The sequence below is a fragment of the Acyrthosiphon pisum genome, chromosome X (assembly GCF_005508785.2).
Source record: "Acyrthosiphon pisum isolate AL4f chromosome X, pea_aphid_22Mar2018_4r6ur, whole genome shotgun sequence".
Lineage (NCBI taxonomy): Eukaryota > Metazoa > Arthropoda > Insecta > Hemiptera > Aphididae > Acyrthosiphon > Acyrthosiphon pisum.
This window is the reverse complement of record NC_042493.1, coordinates 83,155,592-83,170,548: the sequence shown is the minus strand read 5'-3', so window position 1 is coordinate 83,170,548 and position 14,957 is coordinate 83,155,592. Positions and strand designations below refer to the sequence as shown.

General features: G+C 26.3%; 1 protein-coding gene across 1 annotated transcript in view; it reads right to left on the bottom strand.

The window, feature by feature from the left end:
- The window catches only part of LOC100168206, a 318,228-nt gene that overhangs the window by 266,046 nt on the left and 37,225 nt on the right, over positions 1-14,957 (bottom strand). Inside the window, exon 2 of the mRNA XM_008186112.3 lies at positions 13,049-13,109. The gene's annotated coding sequence lies outside the window, so the exon portion shown is untranslated. The remainder of the gene's footprint in view (positions 1-13,048; positions 13,110-14,957) is intronic.

Below are 14,957 nucleotides of genomic sequence, written 5' to 3'. Positions count from 1 at the left end.
ACCCACTCAATCCAATATCTAATATTATTATTTATTAAATTACAATGAAAACAAACGAAATACATTTTATACAAAATGGTTTTGCCATAAATGTCGGTGTTTTTTGGTAGTTTTTCTCAATTTCCTTGGAAAATAACATTTTCACATTTGATTCCCCAAAGAACAATCTACATCTATAATTTCCAATCGATTTCATATGCTACATATGAATTCTTCGTAGCACTCATTCTACAATAAAAAGTGTTCACGATCAAATACAATCAAATTCACTGAGAGACACAACATTTTAAGCCCAAATCTCCCGGCCAAAACTCAGAAACTATAATAATAAAGTACCCATAATATGTGCGGTAACGTAACGTAAAAATATGTTGAACGACTTTTATATCGACTGCATATTTTGTAATATATATATATTTTATAAGTAATAGTATAAGTTATCTTAGAATTTATTTCCAGTGGTATTTTAGTTTATTTTTTATATTAAAATATTGAATATTAATTGTTGAATAGCTTAGCCATCTAGCGCACATCACATTGCTCAGACTTGACATTTTCACGTTATCTTCAACCTATCAATATCGTTTAATTAAAAGTCATTCAAATTTCAAACATCCAAATTTAAAAAAAAAAAAAAAGAAATGTCAATACAATCAAGTAAATGACTATCAATTAATTTTGTTTTCTTAATTTAAAACATCAATTAACATAATATTTTTATGTTGACCTATACTACAAATTCAATATATTTGTAGTTTTCAAACACAAGTAAATTGAATTGGGTTCAGAATATTATGTTTGAACTTTGAAGTAAATATAAAATTTAGTTCCGTTGTACATGTGGAGAAGTACCTACCTATTAATTATTTACGATATATTTACCGTGCAAAATTTTAGATTCTGAACATGGACGAAGAAGCTATTACATTAGCTTTACAATAATGTGTTTTATTTATTTATAATTTGAACACGTTTTAAAATAAAACTGCTTCAAAACATGTTTATAGAAGATTAGATGTAGATTGTGAAATTTTAAAGTTTATTTTTTGTAAATCTACCGTTGAAGTTTGATATTTGGTTGGATTTTAAAAAAAAAAATCACTCGGCTGCTAACCTTTTTTAAAGTATGTTAATATCATTGCTTTCAGATTTTAGATATCATACATTCATGTCATGCACAATGCATCCATAATATGTTATTCGCTTATAATGTTTTTGTGTTACCCAACTGTAACATAATATTATGATAAACGCGTGATTAAGTTTTTCAAATTCGTATTGCAAATGTTTTTTTTTTTTTTTTTATAAATCTTTACCAATTATATTTTAGTTAGGTAACTTCTACGACATATTTACCCAATGTTTCGTGGCTTCAGTTATTATGATGTTCAGAATGCAGAAATAATTGGCGGACACTAAGTATAAAATATTATGTCACTTCTACAATAGACAATTTCCGTTTCATAAAGGTTTATTACCGTTACAATAATATTAAGAACATTTATGGAACGGGAAATATTATCGTTGCAACACAAATTTTTCTTTTGCCATGTTAGATGTATACCTATATGTAATTGTATGCCTTCAAGGCTTCAAATATAATAAATGTTTTCAAACGTATATATACCTGTTGTTTTATCACTCTTACTTGGTTACGCAGCAAATGTTCGATATTCGTTTTCGTCATATTATATACCAACAAAAACACTCCGCCATCATCCGGGTAAAAAAAAAGGCTCTAAAAGTTGTGTTATCATTTTATAGGTAGCCATGTCTTTTAACTTTGGATATAATCGATATTAAAAAAAGGCGGGTAAGTCGTGGATGTCGCTCTGCTGTACAGTAGGTTACAAGTGGGTTACTGTAATGGATGGAATTAAATTTGAATCCAATGATATTATATCATTGTATACGAAAAACGATTCTGAACGGAGATGATTTGTCAGTCTAGGATATATTATTTTTAAAGAAAAACTTATGGAGAACCTTGTACCAAATTTTAAAAACTTAGTTATAAAAGAAAAAATTTTTACGATTTTTCAACCACTAAATTACTTGCAAATTTTCGCAATTTTGACATATTTCGTATAAATTTGAACTTTAAATGCTTATAAATAAAAATTGTGACAATGTATTCCTTTTATTTTGCAACTGCTATTGTAAAAATATGTTAGGAGCCTTGTATTAAATTTCCAAATCTTAGAATTAAAAAGAAAAACTTTTATGAATTTCTGTCTAAGATAATTTGAACATTGCCGTAATTTTTACGTATTTAGTCAAAATTTGAACTTTAAATGCTTATAAAAAAAAAATCGTGACTATATATTTCTTTTATTTTTCAATTGCTATTGTAAAAATATATTATGAGCCTTGTATTAAATTTTGAAATCTTAGATATAAAAGGAAAATTTTTTATGAATTTCTAGCATAAAATAATTTACGAATTTTCGTGATTTTTACATAATATGTTGTCAAAATTTGAACTTTAAATGCTTATAAATAAAAATTGTGACAATGTATTCCTTTTATTTTGCAACTGCTATTGTAAAAATATGTTAGGAGCCTTGTATTAAATTTCCAAATCTTAGAATTAAAAAGAAAAACTTTTATGAATTTCTGTTTAAGATTATTTGAACATTGCCGTAATTTTTACGTATTTAGTCAAAATTTGAACTTTAAATGCTTATAAAAAAAAATTGTGCCTATGTATTTTTATAATTTTTGAATGGGAGTTAGAACAACATATGTGGACCCTTCTATTAAATTTTCAAGTATTTTGTCCAAGCTAATTTTTTTTTATCAACATTTATAAAAAAAAAATCAAAAAAAATCGATTATTTCAATTGCCTATAAATAGATTAAAAATTAGTGAAATATTTTGAAAATAAAACTATATAAAGAAAATGTCAATTTAAACAACTGGTAAAATTTTCAAGTGTCTACGACTCATACTTTTTGAATAATAACAAATATCAAAAATCGTTTGAGGCTAAACCGTTATTTAATGCGGTTTTGTAAAAATTTAAATTTCAAACACTCCTAAAAATTTTTTGTCTTAGTCCGGTTGAGTTTTTTTTACAGATATTTAAAGAAAAACTTATGGAGAACCTTGTACCAAATTTTAAAAGCTTAGTTATAAAAGAAAAAAATTTTACGATTTTTCAACCACAAAATTACTTGCAAATTTTCGCAATTTTGACATATTTCGTATAAATTTAAACTTTAAGCACTTATAAAAAAAAATTGTGACTAACGATTTTGGATTTTTTTTTATCACTGTGAGAACAACTTATAAGAAACCTTGTATTAAATTTTCAAAGTTTTCTATCCAACCAAAAATTTTTTATCGTTATTTAAAAAAAAAATACTTAGAAAAATTGAAAATTTCATTTGTCTATAAATAGCTCAAAAAAAGTCGAAACACTTTGAAAATTTAACCCTGTATAGACAACGCTAATATAAACATCTGTTGCAAATTTCAAGTGCTTACAATAATTATTTTTTGAGTTACAGTAAAATTAAGTTTTCGTTTTGTCAAAAATTGGTTTTGCGTAAAAATTCGCGTTTTTCCGTTATTTTTTTAAGGTTTTTCCTGCCGCTTTTGAAAAGTATTGGGAAATTTTCACTTTTGACCCCCCAAAGTACCAACTAGATTCACTTTCCTTTCAGAAAAGGTACAACTTTTGAAAATCGAAGCATTTTTACTGCTCCAAAAGTTGTCGTCAGACACAAAAAAAAAAAAAAAAAAAAAAAAAAAAAACACACATCATTGTAAAATCAATACATTCATCACTTCGTTCAGAATCTAATAATCTATTAAACAGTTGAACTTAGAACGGTGACTTTAAAACACTTGATTACACTACCTATTTCAATGATAGTAGACTATATTGTTATTATGTAGGTACTCACTATGCTATAGTATTTTTAAATTCTTAACTTAATCAGTCGTCAAGCTCAGTTCAATTTTTTAGCAGATTATTTTAATACAAATGATATCTATAGTTTAAGGACTTAGCTACCTATAAAATTACATCATAACTTTTAGAGCCGTTTTTTTAATACTTAGAGTTTTTTTTTACATGAAGTATGGCGAAGTTGTAATATCACTCATTTTTTGTTGTTGTAGGTACCTTATTATTTCGGGAGCATATTGGTTTTACAATGATTTTTTTTTTTTTAATTATTTTATAAAATGAGTTTAAATGTTTATAAGTGGTTGCCATTGGTTTCAGATTATTATAGTAATAGGAGAAATTAGTATTATTATTATTTTTTGTATATTGGTTGCCATAGGTGTCGGATAGTGCATTGTAATGCGGGCCGCGGGGAATAGTATTTAATAAAATGTTGAAAATACGCTACAATAATTTCTAGTTAAATAGGCTAAATAACTCTGTTGATATTGTTCAAAATGATTTAAAAACTACACCATGCGCATTTACGTACAACTTCCAATTAGATTGTTGTACATTCAAACTTCATTATTTAACAACAAATTTACTATGCTTTCTCAAGAAATTTAATCGTGATTCATGTGGCTTACAGTAATTATAGTCCGGCAGTTTAGCGTGTTTTTTTGTGTGCATTTTAAGGCGCTCTTTTCTTGACCTACCGGGTCGTTGGATTATTGTAGTATGATAATAAAATTAACTTTACAAAACAATATAAATTTTTTTTATTGATAAAAATACAGTACATTTCGTTAATTGTTTGAATTCAGAACCAAACAGCGGAAATTTATGTGAAGTACAACCTATTAAATCTGATGCAGCATATATCACCCGATCATTGTATGAGACGTAATATGCAGTGGTGCAAATAGGGGGGGGGGGCTTAGGGGGGCTTAGCCAAAAAAAAAAATCACTCAAAGCCCCCTCATAAAATAATAGTATACCATTCTTAAAAGTATGTACCTATAAATTATACTATTATTTTTAAAAAAAATGTGTTGGGGCTTGAGCCCCCTCCCCCCTAAACATTTTTCCTATTTGCGCTACTGGTAATATGCGATATAATCATAATATTATTATAGCTGTGCACACTTAAACTTGAAAATAAATCACGGATATAAGTTAAGTGTAAGTACCTATGTAGTAATAATAATAATATTTATGACAAGGTAAGTCTCGCGTTATCGACTAATATTATATGTGATTGTGTAATTAATCAGGAACGCCGACATTTTTACACAAAACATTAGTTTTCAATCTTTATTATAGAAGGTGACGCGTAAATTTTAAAATATTAAATTGTATAACGCAATTTGATGATAATTATATAATTCAGTACAATTCAATATGACCTAGTCATAAAAATTATTGATTTTTAATGTATATTTATTTATTTAGATATGATTATACAAAAATATTTATACAATAGTTATTATAATATGTTTTTAAACGCTTAATGATCTGGAGGAGGATAAATATCGTTCATAAATATTTGTCATTATGCTATAATGTGTAACCTAACTATATTAATTGTGCATATAAATGTATCAATCTATTAAGTACATGCGAGTGTATTCAATATTTTTATACAGAAGTGACATTTTTTTATACTTAGTTATAAATATAAATAAAAGTTTGATTTAAAACAACTAGAAACAAAGTTTGGGATGTGTATGAAAATAAATATTCGTTTAAAATGTTTTAAATTAAATTACAATCAAAAAATTGTCAATAATTGTGGTCTATAATATTATATAATATAAGACACTTACCTAGTTATTAGTAAAAAAAAAAATGTATGATGTATCTATAAGTCTAACAAGTGACTATGCAAAAAAATTGTTATACAACTCTAAAATTAGTAATTAGTTTAATGAACCCAAGCATATTCAGTTGTTACATGGAAATGGAATAATTTCATAAGAAAAAAAAATGTTTTTAATTTATTACTATCGGCATATGTAGTCGTGTAAAAAAGGTGCATATCTGCTGCACATATAATATATGAAACTTAGTTGAACCTACTAGAAATAGTATTGAGTTATTAACAGACGATAAAAAAAAATTAGTATGGGCACTACGAATATATGTATTATCCGTTATATTTGTTTTTAGAAAATATTTTGAAATTATTTTTAATAATCAATAATGTTTGCTCATTTGTAAAATTATAGAAATTTAACTTCTAAATTCGTAAAATTATAATATTTATTAATTTATATTATACTTATTCATATTATATTTTATATCTTTTTTTAACTTATATTGTTAATTAATACACCATCCACAAAATAATTATTTGTGAAAATAATTACAAGTGCTGTACCTACGACGGATGTTGGAATAATTGCTAGCGGGCGAAGAGGCCTTTCTTGAAGGCTCTCCAGCCATATTATTGATACAATTTTAAAACTCTAGAAGTAAAAGTCTTCACGGGGAGATGGTAAACCGATTATTACATCACACATAACAATAAATGGATGCAAATGATATATTATATTATACAAAGACATACCGTACAAAAAACAATATCAATTTTTGTACACATTAGTGGAAATGTATTTAGGGAAATCGGTCTATGGTATTATACATTTTTCAGTATAAGATTCTTGTGGGACATGTTTCCAGCATAGTGACAAAAATCGAGTCATAATATTATTTACGACTTTCTAAAAAGCAATAATAAAAAGTTGGCGATAGATATTATAATGCAAAAAACACATGCAACAACTATTATAATGGCATTAAATAAATACCAGCCATATTATAATCATTTAGGTTTGGGAACCTTTTAGTATTTGACGACGCACGTCGCAGTCAACAACAACCGTGGCGTGAAAACGTAATTCTCCCGGAATAAAAAAGAAAATACCTTTAGGAGGTACGTGGGCATCTATTACATCAAAAAAAAAAAATATATATATATATAAAACGTTTCATTCGCGGTTGGAGCGTTGTAAAATATAATTGAAATGTACACGAGGCTAATGATATTATTATCAGTTACAAGATAATGAAATGCGTGTTGTTAATTCGATCGATATGATTTCGTTCAATGGACAAAATCGCGTTGCCCATTGTAATATTACGTTCGCCCTGTACATCGCATTGTATTTCATACAGCCTGAGGAAGTTGAATATATTATTATTATGATAACGACAACAAATCGCCAATGTACGGTATTGCACGGCCTGTGGCCATATCGGGTTTTAGTTTATTCACAGTGCGAGCCGGTGGGCTTCAATAATTAAACAAATCGTTTTCGTACGTTAGTCATCAGCCCGTTGTTCGGGACCATAGACGCCATCAGTGTGTGTGTCTACCGCGCGTGCACCGTCGCGGGGTCTGAATTATTATAATATAAGTGCGCATAATATTATTGTTATGGCCTAAGGGTTAATGCTTGGAAATATTTAAAATGCAATATAATAAACCTCGGCCATAATAATATTATCTGTCGATTATTGGCAGACTAAAATATTATATTTTAGACGTTCAGTCGTAAGTTATTATACTGTTGAATGGACTGTGCACGCATAATATTATTATAACGCTATAATACGGGTACCGCAAGTACCACCTACCTATTTATAATACATAAACGGAGGTTTTTTCAAATTTGTCGTCCTCGTTTTTATTTAGTTTAATATTATTTATATGTATAATTTTATTCGCGTACGGCCGAAATCAGTGTGGGCATTAAACACGTGTTCCACGTGATTTTCTGTCGTATATACCGTTATGATCGCTATTTACCAGCATTAATAATTGTAGTTACCACCCATTTACAAACAATTATTAGCCTAAACCTAAACCTCTCCAGTCTCCAACATATCCTCATTAGTATAAATAATTATTGTAAATTCTGAGTTTTTATCGACTGTGCTTGTAAAATATTTGTTAGAAACTTGTAAAACTTGCTTACACGATGAGCATAATATGGTATACTAGTAAATGAGAAGGTAATATCTACTTGATGTTGCCATCAAATTAATGAGACAACAATTATTTTTATGACTCATGATAATATTAAATATTATGTATAATAGTAACATCTATGTAAGTGATAAAACTAAAATGATTTTAATAGTCAATAGGTACATAATCTTACTGTCTACGAGTAAACTGTATAATATATTGATATGAAAAACTAAATTAGATTTTTAGGGACGAAAAAAAAATAATCGCTTGAATATAATATTACATCTAAATGAATTGGTATCGGGAAAAAATATTTAAGGGCAAAATAGTCTGTATTGAAATATCCAAGTCAAAAAACCAATGGCCAAAATATCGAATAGATAAAAAATGCAGGGTTGACTTGTTAAGCTATAAACCCAACGGATATGACAAATAAAAATCAAAAATAATATAAAATAGCCTGTTGAATAAAATATTAATATTAATAACACTATTTTTATTATGACTAATAAATAATAAACACGAAAAATGTATTCAATTATTGAAGTTCAAAGCAAATTTTCAGAAAAAGGTGGGCAAGTGGGTTCTAAAATGTATGTGTTAAATTTGAACTCAATGATTTAGCATACAAATAAAAATTCTGGGTCAAGACAGTCTGTCAGCGTATATTACTAAGTATATTTTATTATTTGTTATTGAAGTAAATTATTTTACTACAGTACAATGCGCAACACAGTAGGTTGAATTGATTGTCGCCAAAAAAATCACATTTGAAAAAGTTATTGTATGTATAAAATATAATAGTACACTTTAAAAAGCTTCAAGTACCCACAAATAATATTTTTAAATTACAATAAAATAACTAAAATTGTTATTCTTCATTTAAAAATGTAATTTCATCCAAATTCAACCTATATCTAAATAAAAAAAAACCTATGTATTTACATTTGCTTAGTTTTTTTGATTACAGTTTACATTTTCAATTCTTAGTTATGCAAATTAAACATTTTATACAGATTTTAAATTATAAAATAATTAGCAAATTTTCGAGATTATGACGAATTTTGTCACTGATGAATTATGAATGTCATATGCTTATAAAAAACTTATTTATAGGTAGAAAAACTTATAAGGAATCTTGTATTTAATTTTAAATCTTAGATATAAAAAAAAAAAAGTTTTTTATGAATTTCTAACTCTAACTTGAGACGCTCATAAAAAAAAATATAGTGGCTCAACTATTTTTTTAATTATACTATAGACATCTTGTTGGGATCCTTCAATATTCTAGTATTAGATTTATAAAGTTTTTTGGCAACAGTTTCAACATATTTTTTTCAAATAAGTTAGACTTTTGGCCATGGATTTTTTATCAGTTGGATAATTTGGCGTTGGGTTTGACATAGATACAAATAAATTAAAATCTATGGTTTGATATCTAAAATCTATATAGTTGATTCAAATATCCATGAAAACAAACTAAAATCAGAGTAATTTTTTTAAAAAATTACATTTAACTATCGAGTACCAAATTAACAATAATTATCTTGTCATGTAACACCCATTAGTTTACATCTAAATTATACTATAATATGTAATTTTATCGAGGGTAAAAATTGAAATATATAACGATTTTTTTATCTGTGAACAATAAATTAATCATAAGTGAAAAAATATATTCGCTCTAAATTATTGTTCAATTTAAAATTTTAAATACATATTAAAAACATCATCTTGGACGTGTATTCTGTGTAATATTCCACAATTTTCAGTTTTAAATTTAGTCAAATTGAAGAATAAACAATAAATACCTATCAAAAAAATTATGTGAAAAATAAATTTCAAAAAACTACCACAAGTTTAATATATTTATAGTAAAATCACATTAGAATGATAACAATAATGTGATAATCGTGTCTCTATGCATAATCTGTAATATTTTCAGAAACGTTATTAAAATAATTCTTACGAGTTATATGCGAGTATTCTGGTGGTCAATTTTTGATGTACCTACTGAGTTAGTCTGTACCTACCTACTAAACGTTAATGAAATACAACAGAGAGATTTTGTGTTACACGAGTAAATAAATAATATTTTATTCCAAACGGAGCGTGTATCATGTTTTGTTTGTCCGACGTGCACGGTCCCTCATAATTTCATGACCATATAATTAAGGGGGTGGTGAAGGGCATATATGTAAAAGGCCAATAGTGTTGTCAAATTGAATTGTTTTGTTATAAATGCTCATCATTTGTACTTTACACTTTGACATATTACATTTCTTAAGACGAACTAAAGAAATAGAAAACGATAAGTACCATCTTATGCGATAGGTACCTACGCCAGTATTGGCTTATAAGTTACATGCGATGTTTTTGGCAAAAAAAAATTCAACCTACCAAAGCAAGAAGAAAATAATAATACAACATAAGCCTAGGTATCCTTAGAAATCGATGCGGATACAACCCATCACCTTCGCTCAGAATCGTTTTTCGTATATAATGATTTATCATTGAATTCAAATTTATTTATCCATTACAGTAACGTTCTCTGCAGTTCTCAATGACGAGGTACGTTAGAAATAAAATATAAGTACAGCAGAGCTATTAATAATCCAGTTTTTAAAATTAAATTACCTAGGTTAAAGAACTTTCCGAGCAAATAGTTATCATTATATATCATTAAGATCAATGACAAATCGCAATTACAGTTAAATACAAGACTTTTATTGATTCGCATAGTTACTAGATGTATAATAATTTGCTAAATTATAATTCATTTATTAGCTAGGTAGTTTACAGATTAGGCAAGTTAACTAATTTATATAATTCGTCGAGTCAAGTTAATATAGACAAAATAATGTAAGTTAAGTGTGAAGTTAAAAATTACTTTTATTTTTTTATGACTAAGTAAAAGTTACAAGTTCAATACAGGGGGGAAAAAGTAATTTAACTTGGTTAAAAATTAGGTCCATTTTTTATTTTAATTGGAATTTTTACAATGTAAGTATGCCAAACCTCGGTGAGCAAATTTGATAAAAGTAGGAATATAATATACACAAAAATAGAAACATCCAGTAAAATATATCACAGCACCGACATATCATTAAGAGTCAAACTGGTTATCTGGTAGGTACCCACTGTTTTAATATTGCGAATTGGATTTCAAAATGATAATATGTTTGAATTGGATGGTAATTTTCTATGGAAATGTATTTAGACAGTTTTATTTGTATACTTTATTTTGAATCATATTGATATCCATATAATATAAGTTCCAACCCTCCTACATTCTACAATTTAGTATTTAAAATACACAAAAGTATATATCATTATATAAAAATATTGTATTATTATTACCTATTATATAATATTATAAACTATTTCAAATTATTATTATTTTTTTTTTCTATAAAATTATAATTGGTTTTGTACAAATTATATTTCAAATCTATGAGGTTTATATTAAGAAAAATATTAATTGAACGTAACTATAAAATTAAAAAACTGATTAGTAACTGCGTATCACGGGAAAAAATGTAGCACATTGAGTTTAAATTTACTTTTAAAAAAGGTGGGTGAATAGGTAAAACTGTGCGTACAGTTTGGTTGTCAAGTTGGTCACTGTAATTTATGTGTTAAATTTGAATTCAATGATAAAATCATTGTATACAAAAACGTTCTGAGCAAACACGGTGAGCCTAATATTATTGCTATTAAAAATGTTAATGGTCTATAAATAACTCAAAAAGAGTCAACATATTTTGAAAATTATACCATGTACAGAAAATTGTAATACAGGTAAACATTTGGCGAACTTTATAAGTATCTAAGGTTAATCGTTTTTGAATTACATAAAATAAGAAAATCTTTCGATGAGAAATCGTTAATATACTGTTGAATATCTGATGGCGGAAAAATTACTCATAAAAAGTTTATGTGATTTTTCGTTGAACTTTTATCTTCTGTCAAAAGTAAAAAACTTGTAGTATGCAAATGTTCAACCTTTAAATTTTCAACCTTTTTGACCGAGCGAACATTTTTTTATCGATATTTATCCATTGAATTTTTAATTGACTTGCGCAAATTATTAATTATTTTTAATTTCAAGATTTTAATGTAATTAATGTAATTTAAATACAATGGGAAATCCTCAAAGTATCCTAAGTAGGTATGTATCCGTTATTATTATGCCACTGATCACGGAAATAGATATAGGTAACTACGCATTTTTTTACACGTACCTACCTACTCGTCGTGCGTATTATTTTTAAACAATTAACTAAGATATACTTTGACGAATTATAAAATATGCTTATTAGTTTAGATTAAACCAAATATAATTCAGAATATCGTTCAATTAAAATACGTCCGTATTTATAAAAGTTATAATACCAATTAAAATATAATTAAAGTATTATAATACTGATTTGTTTTAGTACACAATTTAAATTACATAACTACTTAACAAATATACCTAATAAATCTTTATAATAATAATTTATTAGATATTTGTGTGCCTAATAATTATTATTAATCTGAAAGAATTGTATAAATAGAACGATACAACATGAGCATTATATTATGTCAATCGCCAACTATCTATACATATTTCTTTCAACATATTCACTGGAACTTCGTGCAAAACAATAGAACTAGTAGATTAGGTAGGTACATTATAATAATGCCAATGCGATTTATGATTTAAAGTTAGTAATTTCTTATCTCCAAGACTTCGTATATAATATAATAGTCCGTTCAAAAGGCCCAATCTATAATCACGTTTATCAGTTTATGCTGTACCACCGCGAGTTTCCCTTCATCATAGATACCACAAGGTTGTTAATTTATTTGGTTAAATCAAAATGAGAACATTTTCAGAAGATATCCAAGCTAAGCAGATCGAATTTCAAATATTACCTTTAGAATTGCGCAATTTACGAAATTATTAACTTTTACGCAACCAAATTAATGTTAAATAAAACAATGTTACAAAAACTAAATTTACTAAATTCCAAAAAAAATAACTTTGAAAATAGTTAACAGTTAAAAGTGTTCAATAATACTTTCAATGAATCTTAGTAAGCAAATTATAAGTAAAATGCATCAAATCTCTTCTGCCCTACAAAATCGAAGGTTAAGTTTTGATTTAAAATTACAATAATATACTTACGAATTTATTTAACAGACCATATGTTTGTTTGATAAGTCGACAGTTGGTATTCAGAAACCACCTGTAATTTAAAAACAAAAATATTAAAATATATTCATTTATACAAAATTATAATATTCTGTAAGACTGTAACCACTTTCAATCATTCTCACTCTTTATCTTTTTTTTATTTTTTTTTCAATGTGGTACAGGTGTAAGTATGTCTTTAAATTTGATGGCAACGATAAATCTTTGTATTTGGAAAGCGATGCTGGGTGGTGGTTGGGTTAATCTTACAGCACTCTTTCAGTATATTTTCATGAAAATAACTAAAAAAGTTTAATCTATTTAACTACTAAGTACCGTTTTAAAGCTCTAGACAGTATAAAAAAATACCAAATTAATGGAATAGTTTTAAGATTTTGCAAATGTTTCAAAAAGTGTTAAATTAAAAATACAAAATATTATGAATCCAACTCCAAACCTAACAAACAAAAAATTAAAATTAAAAAAGATTCAAACTTCATTAATCATTACTTCTTAACAGAAAAAATTTGGACAATTATTGACTTAAGTTCTATTTCTACGATCAAATTTTTATTCTTAATTTGTATGATTTAACAAGAAAACCATTGGCTTTTAAATTGTAAACCATATACTCTCTTAGATTGGTGTCAATTTTAAAATACGTACTAAAATAGTTTAGCTGTTATTTCCACCAAAAAGTGTTTCTCAAAATGAAAAAAACACATTATTGTAAACTCGATTGTTTTGTTTGTAGCGTTCAGAATTTAAAATGAGATTGGATATTGTTGTTCAAAAATTAAAGGTAACTCAATTTAATGTAGGTGGCAACAAATAAGAAATAAATTTACAGTAAATTTTTTTTTTTTGTTTATTTGTTGAATACAATATAAAACAAAAAACATTTAATGTAAAAATATATAGAATAATAAATAAAATAATAGTCAAAATAATAATAAAAAAAATACATCATGAACATTTAAATAATTGATTGTCTATTGGTATTATTTTTTACAATGATATGTATCAAATAATATGTTTCGATGTTAAATATCTGAAACAGAAAACTCAACAATTGCTATAATTACATACACACGACAGTAATGGTTGTCACAATGCCATGAAATAATATTTTAAAAGTACACTAAAATTTTTCTTAGGTGCATATTATATTTAGCTGATAATTATTAAATATTCTTATTACAGTACAATAAACAAAATGCCATTGAAAAATATAGCATTAAACATTATGAAATCAGAACAGCGCACTGATAAGTATTGCATTTTGGTATTTACCATTTTAATTAAAAATAATAAATTGCGAATAAAACAAAATGTATCAAAATATTTTATATTTTTAAAATATTTAAAGATGCAAATAAAAGGAAGAATAAATTACCAATAGGTAATAACAACTGGAATTCATTTTTAATTTACATCGCGAAGTTTTTAAAATCACAACAAATTAAATGAATGTAGAACAAACAACATTAAAAGCGTATTATCCTAACTATTAAAGTATTTATTTTATTAGACATGTTTATAAAATAAATGGTAGGTACATAATTTTTGCTACCTTTTTTCCTTTCATAATTTTTATTTTCTGTATACCTATATTTCAACTTATTCATATATAAAAGAATGTATTTATTACTTGTTCTAACAGGTTGAAATTGAACTATTTTTTGAAAACAATAACGAGTACTGCACTAAACAAACTTTTAGAATGCACCAACTTCCAGTAATAACACTAGTACTAGGTACCGGAATCTTAATTCCACCTTTGAAGTTTAAATTTTACAATTAAACTTTGGATATTTATCTTTGTAAATACTTAATTAATTAGTAGATGAAATGTATTATAAGACATAGGCAGGCGTGAATATTACTTATTAGTAAGGCTAAC